Raw genomic sequence first — 11,432 nt, 5'->3', positions numbered from 1 at the left:
GGGAAAGCATGTAATTACTCCCCATAGAATGTAGTGCACAGAAAGCAAAGAAGTACATTTCTAAGGCTATATATTTAAATTACGAATGCAGAACTCATTTTCACCTAAAGAGAACGGATCATGATTCGGTTATTTAATCATTTTTAATAGAGATAAGGACTCATCAGAATGAGAGAGAGAAATGTTTTCATTAAGAGTCACATTACCATATTCAATGTAGAAACTATTGAACCAGAAGATACTTTTTGGAAAGCTTATTTGTCCACATTAGAACATACTAACCCCCTTTGCCCCACCAAAAAAGAAAAAAATACGTCATTCAGATAGTTGAAATAATAATTCAGAGTAGGGCATAAATAAGGCAGGAACTTAGAGGTAAAAAGTTAGAGTTAAGCAAGCAACGGAACACAGAACACTTAGTAAATCACCGATGATTGACTTAAGTCCAGAAGTACTGAGAGTATTTTAAGAAAGATGCCTAGAAAAGACTAATGAAATCCCATATCCCCGCAGATTTCTTGAGAGGGAAAGTCACTCAACTTCCTATCTAATTCCCCTATAAAATAAGGCACATAACTGTATGGATCTTATTTTTATGGGTTCTATTACTTTTACAGACTGTTCTAAGGCAAATGGGCATTTTCCTGTGTTCATCAAACAATGTGTAGCACACAGAAACTATGTAAACTTTATTAAAGAACAATTACTGATTTTTTAAAAGTTTTTTTCCTCAGTCCAAAGCATTTTTAGCAGCCTTTAATATTTCTATGAGCATTTTTATACTTAATAAAAATGATTTCAGACAGGTGTGGTGGTGCATGCCTGTAACCCCAGCTCTCAAGAGGTTGAGGTAAGAAGATCACTAGGAGTTCAAGGCCAGTCTGGGCTTCATACATAGTGAGCTCAGTTAGCCTGAATCATGGAGGGACACCCTGTCTCCAGAAAAAAAAAAAAAAAAAAAAAGATCATTTTGACGTGGTATTTATAGTTCTTCCAGGAAGGGTATAAGGAACTTCAATTGTTATTTTCCTTAAAATTCTCTGTTTGCTTCGTTTGTTCTCCATTTTTGAGACAAGGTCTCAAAAATGCAGTTCAGGCTGGCCTTGAGCTCACTATATAGCACAGCTGGCCTAAAAACTTGCAGCAACTCTCCTGCCTCAGCCTTCTGAAGAACTGAGTTTACGGGCATGTGGCACCATACCTCACTTCCTTCAAATTCTTACTCCCTCTTTTAGCCAGTGAGGATTCTTTCCTGATAAGCAACAGAAACTGATTCTGGCTGACTTAGACCGGAATGTACTGGAAGTGTGAGGACTAGCTTACAGCATCCAAGGAAGCCTAGAGGTTTTGGGAGGGGACAGGGCACAGGGTGGCCCGAAGGACATGGGTCACAGGAACTGACAACATTCAAAGGCATGAACATTGAAAAAATGTGCATTTTCTATCTTTGTGCAACTTCTCATAGATTCAAATGCTAGAAGAGATTCTGCACTATATTCTCTTTGGCCGCTGTAGAGTGGGTTGGCTTTTGGCAAAGGACAGCAGTGGCCACAAGGATGATTGTCCCATTAAAGTACCATGCTTTGCAAGAACCTCCACACAAATGATGTGTGGCGAGTTTGTGATTCTCCAAAAGGAAGTATCATATTACAGTTCCAATATGTAAATATCCAAGCACTGTATTCTCCAACTTCATATCACCCAACATATTACAGAATGTTCAGTGGTGATTATTGGTTTGTTTATATTTCTGTCATTCAATCATTTATTAGAACAGACAATTTATTCCTAACTAGAGACCATTTCCTGGGAATTATTTACTAGAGGTCTGAAACATTACCTTAAACGGAAAAAATGTTCTTCAAGTTGTAATCACATTACCTTAAATATAAGGGCATAATGGTTAGGCAATAGAAACTTGCACTGATATTGTTTCAAACAGTAAGAACAAAACACTACCTTTTCTGGTTCTATTAATAAATGTCTTTCTGTGAAATACATTATTTCAAAGGTACTTGGTGACAGCTTGATGTATGCCATTTCCTTAAATATGAGCTGTGGGGCAGGGATTGCAAAGATGTGCTCTCCTGTAACTCCCATACAAATAAACAGAGTTGAAGTCACCAGTTGTCGGCCATCATTTCTTATCCAGTACCCTGGGGACAAAGTACCTTAAAACAATAGGCTTGCATCAAGCTGTCATGTAAGAATACAAACTGGCAGCTGCCTCTAATTTCTGCACAGTGGGATAGAACCACTGCTGACAATTTAAAATGTTTCAAAAACAGTAGGACAGCACTCAGATCAATCAATCAATGAATCAATCACCAAAGTTTATATACTGTTTCTTGCAACAGCCGTCTAGAGTGCTTTAAAAAAAAATAAAGTATGTGAATGCTACCCAAAAAATCGAGCCTAATATTATGTGAATCTCTTTTTGTGCAAGCAGTCTAGTTTCAGAAAAAAAAAAAACTGTTAAGATTCTACATATATGACATTCTTGCATCGTACTCAATTATTTACTTGTAATCACAGAAATCAAACCTTTCTCTTCCTTTTCCATTTGTTCTTCCTTTTTTATTTTTGCAGTATTCCCACTTTCATTTTTGTTTCTTATCTCTTTATTTTTAATTAACTCCTAATTTGTATGCATATTTATGGGGTATATTATTATCATTTAATTAATATCTATGATATATAACAAAATCAGAGTCTTGGCATTTCCATCTCCTCATGTATTTTTATTTCTGCATTGGAAATGCACAGGCTCCTCTTTTCTAGTTATTTTGAAATATCTCTTAGATCTCTGTGAATTAGTTACCTTACTTGGCTATAGAACATGAGGTAAACAACCTGTTCTTTCCCCTCCTAGAACAGGAGTTGGGCCAAAGGCCAATCCAGCCTGCTTCTTTCTTTTGTATGTAGTTTCACTGGAAAACAGTCATAGCAATCTGTTTACCTTCACTGGAAAACAGTCATAGCAATCTATTTACCTATTGTCAGTGGCTACTTTAGTGCTGAGTTGCCACTGCAACAGAGACCCCTAACACTTTAAATACTATCTGGCCTTTTAAAGGAAAAGCTTGCCATCTTCTAGCCTCTGATTTTGCTAAATAACTGCTAGGTTGAAATTAAGGCAATGGTTGTTCCTTTTCTTTAAGGATCTTAATGGATTGAGAGGTTGATCACAATGGAGATATTTAGCTAATGATATAAGATACAGTTTGAGGAAAGTTGAGTTTGTGTGGTATTGATTTCATTTATATAAATAATTCAGAGAAGAGCGATTGCCCAGTGATACTGCAGCAAGTTTCTCAATAGAAATGAGATTGTAGAGTGAGTAAGATTTGAATCTGTGTATCTCAAATAAAAAGCAACTTTGAAGACATCTGGTCCAGGGATCCCAAACACTAGATCACAGTGTCAGTCTATGATGGGTTTCTCCTAATTGCCAACAACAACAAGAAAAACAAAACAGGATTTTAAGACAGAATTTTCTTCATGTCTACCTATTTTGGGCTTGTGTCTCATTGCACATTATAAGCTTCATAAAGCTGAATCTATTTAACTTCAAAATTATTCACTTCCTACATCTATGTTAAGATTTCATTTTACTTATTGTTTTTTAAAAATGACATTCATAGTAGAGGGCATGTGCTGTTTTTGCAATTATTTGTACCTTTACAAAGTAGAAAAAATTTTGACTGCTTGATACATAATCCCTGATAATTTTCATGCTCATTGTTCCATGGAAACTAGGAGACTGGAGATACTATCCTATGCTTCGATTCTTCTACATCAGTCCACCAAATATCTAAAGAAAACAATGAGAAGATAAGACTATGCAGATGGCAGAAAGAAGAAACAAGTTTCAGGTGGTGGTTAAATTTGTTGATTTACTCCCAATTCAGGTCTATCAAACTGCATTTGGCTTTTGCAACAAAACTTTTTTTCTAAAGGTTCCACATCCATTAAGTGTTCCTCTACAGAGGAGCTAGAGGTTTTCTGAGGCTCAAGCACACAGTCAGACTGACATACTCACCATGAGCCAAGATGTTTTCAGTATAATGAGAAGGTAGAGATTTAGAAAGCACAGCTCCCAGGAGGGCCACAAGTGTAGGAATCCTTGCAGTATTGTAAGTTTCAACTGTCATGGTCTTCTTACATCTCTCCCAAGGTGATAGCTAAAGTACAAGAAGATCAGAACCAAATAGGCAGATTTCTGAGAAGCTCTGCCTTGTAAAAGCCAGTATCTCTTCTGGTAACAACATAGGTAAAGTTTCCAGGAAACATGCCCAGTTACAAGAGTTCTTACCACTTTTAAGAAGTCCATAGTTATGGCTTTGTATCCGGTATGTTCTCCCCAGTCTAAATGTAATTGTCCCATAGGGAGTCATTTTATCATTAGCAATGTTGCCTAGCAACTGCTAACTTTATGCTATCAAGTTACCAAGGGAACAGAGCTCAAGAATTAACCAAAACTTCATATTCTTATGCAAGTGGGAAAAGGGGTATCTTAACCATTTACCTACAATTAACCAAAAGTTCATATGCAAGTGGGGAAAAGGGTATGTTAACCTTTTACCTATAATCGCCTCCCAGACCCTTAGAATGGCAAGAATGAGGAAAGGTCTGGTCCTGTAAAGTTATCAGGTAAACAGAATGGCAGGGGTTCCTTTCAGATGAGGGGCCAGTTTTAGCCCTTCCTTAGCAGTAAGATCCTGGAGATTGAGTAGAGACGTTGCTGTTAATAAAAAGTTACTTGACTAACTACTACCCTCTCATTCTTAAAAGCTCTTCCTATGTTCATCACTATAAAAATACTTGAGATAATTGATTTATAATGATGAAGACTATTTTGACTGAAGAATTTTGGAGGTTTCTTTTCACAACTGATGATTTTTTTTGTTTTGTTTTGGAGCCTGTGATGAGATAGTGCACAATGGTAAGCAGCATTTGGTGGAGGAAAACCATGTACTTTATGAGTGGAGAGAGGGAAAAGAGGGCGAGACAGACAGAGACAGACAGACAGAGAGAGAGACAGAGACAGAAACAGCAAAGTCTCTTCAAAGGCATGCCCTACTAACTTAAAATGTTCTGACTAAGCCCTCATTACTTAAAGGTTCCACCATCTCCAAATAGTACCAAAATGAAGACCAAATGTTTAACACTTGGACTTTTGAAGGACATTCTATACCATTTTTTCAAACATTTCCTGATATTTGAAATATCTCATATATCTCCTGATATTTGCAATATCTACTGATGTCAGAGAACCCTCCCTGATCACCTTGACCAATGGTATCCATCCTGGCTGTTCTTCACTATCATACCGTCTTCATTCCTTGGTATACACTTCCCACCAAACACTGATTTTAAATGTTCTATTTATTTTTGTTTTGAGTCTCTCCCTCAGTAACAGCTTACCCACATTCCCCTGACCACCTATTCCATATCTGGAAATATATACAATGCTTAAAACAATCTCTTCACTTGATGAAGAAATTAATGAATATAGGAAACAAGAGTGCTCAAAGCTAGAAGTACTCCCTGACCTATGTCCACTTGATAGATCATATGCTGGCCACTTGTCTCACTTTTCCAAAGCCTGAGACTTGTGTGGTTAGATCTTTTCTGCCTGAAACTTAGATCTCTTAACTGGCTCATTTTCTTGGTCTGGGAAAACATCTGTAGGAAATCTTCCTAGCTATATTCTAAACAGTTTCAAGTTTCACTGTATTGTCATTTTAATGCAAAGGGGACAGAGTTCAGCATAGGTGTGGCATAATTTGAGACAATTTAGCATTGATTCTCTTAGCATCTGTCCATGTTAACTACGATGAATTTGATACAGAGAACAGAGATGGGTTCTCAGTTTGCATAGTGATCACTTGATCCAACCTCAAAATTTAGCTAATCAAGAATAGAAAAACAAATTATGCCCCTCTTTACCTCAAGTGAAAACTTTTGTTCCAACAAAGTTCTGAAACTTAAGGGTCTATTTTAAAACAACATAAGAAAGGGAAAAGAAGTTGATCTTAATGTGTTTGAATACAACCTGCTCTTTAAAGCAAATTCATGGATGGGAGGAATTCTAGAAAAATATCAAAGAAAAATTCCCTGGGTTCCTCAAACTAGTTGATATCATAGCAGTAGTGCCTTTGATAACGTTATTTCTCTACTAATAAATTTTTAAACTAGGAAGAGAAATTAGCTTCAACCTTGAATTTCTGTAACCAGAATTCTGATATGATTTAATGAAAATATACACATTATACACTAGAGCCATTAGGGTTTTACAGGCGTGAGTAGCATACCTAGCAATGTGCTGTCTCGCCCTGCTGCCTGGAGGTATTGATTCTCACAGAATAATATTAGCCTATGTGGTGGGCTTGAATTTCAAACTCTGTACTATCCATGGACAGTCAAATTTGACTAAAAGTTAAGGAAAAAGGGTGGAAGTCTCTTTAAAGTTGGTTTAACATTTTTCACTCTACTTGCCTATATTTACTCAGAGGACAAAAGAGACCAAAAATAAGGAAAAGCATACAAATTTGGGCCTCATATTTATGAGTTTCACATCTATAATTTCAATCAATCATGGGACAAAATTATTCTGAATAAAAACCATTATTTCAACTGTACTGAAATATGTACTGACTCTCATTTGGACATTATTCCCTAAACAATACAGTATAACAAATATTTTCAAAATGTTTACTTTCTGTTGGATATTATCAGTAGTCTAGATATGATTTAAATAAAGGAGAGAGGATATATGTAGATTATTGAAAATACTAAGCCAGGGGCTAGGGATTTAGCTCAGCGGCATAAGCACCTGCCTTGCAAGCAGGCAGTCGTGAGTTCGATCCCCGGTACCGATAAAAAGGAAAAAGACAAAAAAAAAAAAAAAAAAAAAAGAAAGAAAGAAAGAAAATATTAAACCATTTTGTACGTGAGTTTGAGCACCCATACAATGTAGTACCTTTGCATGTACTGAAAGTATGGGAGGATTCTGAAAGCTATCCATTGTGAATATAAACGAGTCACCAGAATACCTTAGATTTCTGGGTTCTTGGTCTGCTTAACATTAAATATAGATTACATCACAGGAGACAACAGTTTGAGCTACTTTATGAGAACAAAAACATATAAATTAATATTGCTATGGGTGCTGGGAACTTTTCCCCAAGTTCTTCATGGAAGTTACTTTTGAAATTGTTCCTCTTAGGGAGCTTACTCAATGATTTGTACTGTTTATGTAACCAAGATAGCCTGTCCTATCCAAGGAGGATGTTGTCAATAACCCAAGTATCCTATTACCTCTAAGGATGAGTTTTCTGCAGTCAGATTTTGATGAAAACTGGATGGAGACCAAGAGAGTATCAAGCCCAGAGAAGTATGGTTCTTTTAGTATTCACTTCTTCACATTGACCTTAGAAAACTGCATAAAACAGAGTAACACAAACAAATATTTTCAGAAATTATATGACTTGCAAAAATATGCAAATTAAAACCACAATGAGAGACCACTTTTTAAACCTGTAAGATAGGCAAAAACGGGATTATATACAGTGTCAGATGGGATATTAGAAGCAAATATTGCCTTATGTGTATTGATGTGGAATTGTAAATTGGTTTTAACCCAGCAACTTCACTCCTGGGAATTGATTATATGAAAATAATTAGAAATGTAGGAAAGGATTAAGGTACAGAGGTTTAGTGAAGTCTCATTTATTTATTTAATATATAGGTGGAAAAGTAATATTAGTAGTCAAAGGCAAATGATTTATGAAGTATGATACCTGAAAACAATATAATATTGGAAAGTTATTTATTAAATAATTTTAATATAATTCAGTCAACAAATACTTATTTGGTTCCTACCATGTGCTAGATGCTGTTTCAGATACTGGAAATTCAAGTGAGAAAATACAAACTTCTGCCCTTGCACAGTTTGTATTTTAGTGGGCTAGAGAGTCAGTAGACAAAATGAGTAAGAAAAGTAAACAGAACATTATATATTTGAGTGATTATAAATAAAATAAAGCTGGAAAAGGGTAAAAGCCTTTTTGAAGGAATTCTTTGAAGACTGCTGTGATTTATTCCATAATGTATTGGTAGGGCTTAGCCCAGCTCCTGACATATGATAGACAAATAATCATTTGTTAAGGATTCATGAGTGGCCTTCAGAAAAAGGAACTGCTGTGTGCAGGGCTCTCATCAGTGTGGCTCCGGTGAGAACCACAGGTGTTACAGTGTGCCTGGAATCTGGCCTGAGTGCCAGAAAAGTGGAATGAGCCTAGAAGAGTGGTTGGGGGTGACATGAATACAATGCTAACACATAATCCAGGCTATGTAGATTTTACTGTGAAGGTTGTAGGGAGCCACTGCAACACTCAAGTAAGCAAACTAACTGCTTGATCTTGGGGTCTCTTGGGAGTGAAGAATCAAACGTGGAGGCAGAAGGACTCATCAGGAAGTGCTAATGGTGTATCTGTGCTTTCTGGCCTCCTTCCATACAACCCCAGAGTTCTCTGATGACAGTGCCCACACAAATGCAAAACCTCCTCTGTGTCTTTCGGTTTCAGGTCATGATATGGAGAGCTGGAGTTCATAGACAAATATCTCCGTTTCTTTACACCACAGAAAACCGCTTCTGTATCATATCCCACGAAGTCTTTCAGGGGCTTCCAGGTGGCTTGAGCCACCTGTTGTCCAAAGTAATGATCTGTTTGTTAGCGTGCTCTTCACTGGCCTCCTCCTTTCCCTGTTTCATTTTCTCATGCCTTCAGAGAACTTCGTGGGATCACCTTCAAAAGGGATACTTGCATAAGAGGAGAAAAGAAAGGGGGAGGGGCAAAGGGAAGAAGAGAAGAGGGACAGGAAGGGAGAAAGAAAGAACTGGATAGAGTTGTATTGCAATTTTAGACAAGATGACCAATGAAAGCCACAATGAGAGAATGGCAGGTATCTAGTCTTCAAGAAAATAAGTTAGCCAGGCATCTGTGTATACAATGTATATGAAACAGTGGTGTATACTAAAAGGGAAAGTATACACCTGGGATGGGCCATGAAAAGCAGCCAGTGTGGCTGGTACAGAGTGAATCTGATGAAAGTAATAAGACATGATATCAGCAGGAAAAGTTGAGGGGATCTTGGAAAACACAACAAAATATTGGTTTTGCTCTGAGCATATCTGTGAATGTTAAGCTTTGTTGTGTCAACTTGATCTACTTGATTTACTTAATTGCATCAACTTGATTTCCTGGGGGGTTGGTTGGGCACACCTCTTGTGTGTCTGGATGGGTTATCAAGGTGTGGCCTTCGGTATTGTATCTAGTCCCTTGTCTCTCTGGCTCTTTTCTCCTGCTCTGCTCCCCAGATACTATGAGGCAAGCATCTTTTCTCCACCATGCCCTTCCTTCTTAATATTTCTGCCTTGGAGCCACCTGGCCAGGCACTGAATTATCTGAAACCATGAATGAAATCAAATCTGCCCTTTAAGTTATAGATGTCAGATATTATGACCCAATAACAGGGAAAGCTGACTAAAACAATAATGTGAAGCCATCATCAATGGAAGGCTCTGAACACATAGGCTTACGTCCTGTCTCTCTGGTTATTATGTTAAAAATGGAATAAAGAGAGGGCAAAAACTCAAGCAGGAAATCAAATCAGGAACATTGCTGTGATCCCGGTGAAAGCCAGTGATTTTAATCAACATGCTAACGATGAAGTTGCTGAGAATTCTCCCAGTTGTGGAAGAATTATTATGCTATCGTAACAATTATTTAAGAGTAAGCAAGCAGTAACACCAAAAAAAATATACTGTGTCACTGTTATGATTTTGTAGATCTGGGAAAAAAACAGCTTAAGGATATATTCCTGGTTATCTTGGGTGTCTGGTGTCTGCATAAATATTTTTACTTTTGGGCATTGTATTTCTTATCAAGCATAGAGGATTTAGATGCTCAAGAAGCAAAGGACTAAGTCATCCCACCAAATTCTCCTTAGCAAAACAGTATGTCACTGAAGTTTTGCATTTCTGCAGATCTTGGCTCCATTTCCTTTCACAGAAAAGTTACCTCTTTGTGCACTGAGACTACAGAAGAAAATGTATTTCTATTAGTTCTTAGAAGACAGTTTCATTACTTCAGAAATTCTCTTGCCAAGATGACATTGTAAGAGCTGACTAAATTCATAGTAAATGAATGTGCATTGTGTGTTGGGAAAATCTCCTGAGGACACAATTATAGACACTGTCTTTTGTTCTTATACTAAAAAGAATGTGCTATGTGCTACCTCATTCTTTCTACCTAGGTCAAGGGACCATTTTAATAGTTTATAGTGTCCAATAGCCAAGAATATAGCACCAAAACTGTTAACTGGCTGTATTTTATTTACTTGAATTAAATTGCACAATCCTCTTGTTATTCAAAAACAGCTGAGTATTATTTATCAGAAATGTTCTGCACTAATACTTCTGAGGCTTTCAGATATACATCCTTTTCAATCTCATTAGGAAACTATTCTATTTCATTCTTCTCTGCTTAGTGACTAGGAAGTATACAAGAAAACATTTTTATAAAAAAATGAGTCAAGAGATAAAAATAATGAGTTGTGAGACATGAAAATATTGTGCAAATCCCAGTCATATTTCAATGCAATGCTAAGAAAAGATAGTTGGATAATATAGTAACCTGGCTGATATAGGCGGTCTAATCAAGCTTACGGAGGACACAGTTCAACAATTTGAAGCATCAGCCCATTTATGTGAGAACATTCTTCTAATAAACAGTTTAGCTCAATTGATTGGAAGCAAAGCAGTTTGTTTTTTTTTTTTTCAAGGTAGAAAATGTAGAATCCTCTTATTTTTTGAGAACTACACAGAAGCTTTTTAGAGAGAATGTTTTTATTAAAGGGTATCATTTTGGCAGGTTAACACAGGCACATGACATACTTCATTTATTTTCTTCTCCCAGTCACCCACTTTGCCTTGCCGTTCCTCCAGCTTCACAGATCTTTAGGGGGAGAAGTCTCAATGTGTATTATATATTTTGCTTTATCATTGCTCCTTAGGGCTTACCTCACCCTTACATCCCATCCCTCTCTGTTTTCCCTTCCTCTTGTTCAATAATAGGCTCCCTTCTACTCTCTGGTCATCTTATTTAGATTCTACATATTAAGGAGAATAAATGATATTTATCTTTGAGGCCGGCTTATATCAGAGAAAAATATACATGTATGCATTATAATTTACTTAGAGGCAATATTATAGGTTTATCTATAGAATAACATTATCATTAGAAATAATGAGAATACTGATGGTTACATTAAAATGTTTATTTTTGATGAGATTATCACTAAGCAGATGATATGCACATTTTGTACTACACAATATTTATCTTTATAAAGATAAATATAGTATC

Source organism: Cavia porcellus, unplaced genomic scaffold (assembly GCF_034190915.1).
Source record: "Cavia porcellus strain 051 isolate PalLab524CR breed Dunkin Hartley unplaced genomic scaffold, mCavPor4.1 scaffold_13, whole genome shotgun sequence".
NCBI lineage: Eukaryota > Metazoa > Chordata > Mammalia > Rodentia > Caviidae > Cavia > Cavia porcellus.
The sequence above is the reverse complement of the archived record's forward strand: the minus strand, read 5'-3'. Positions refer to the sequence as shown.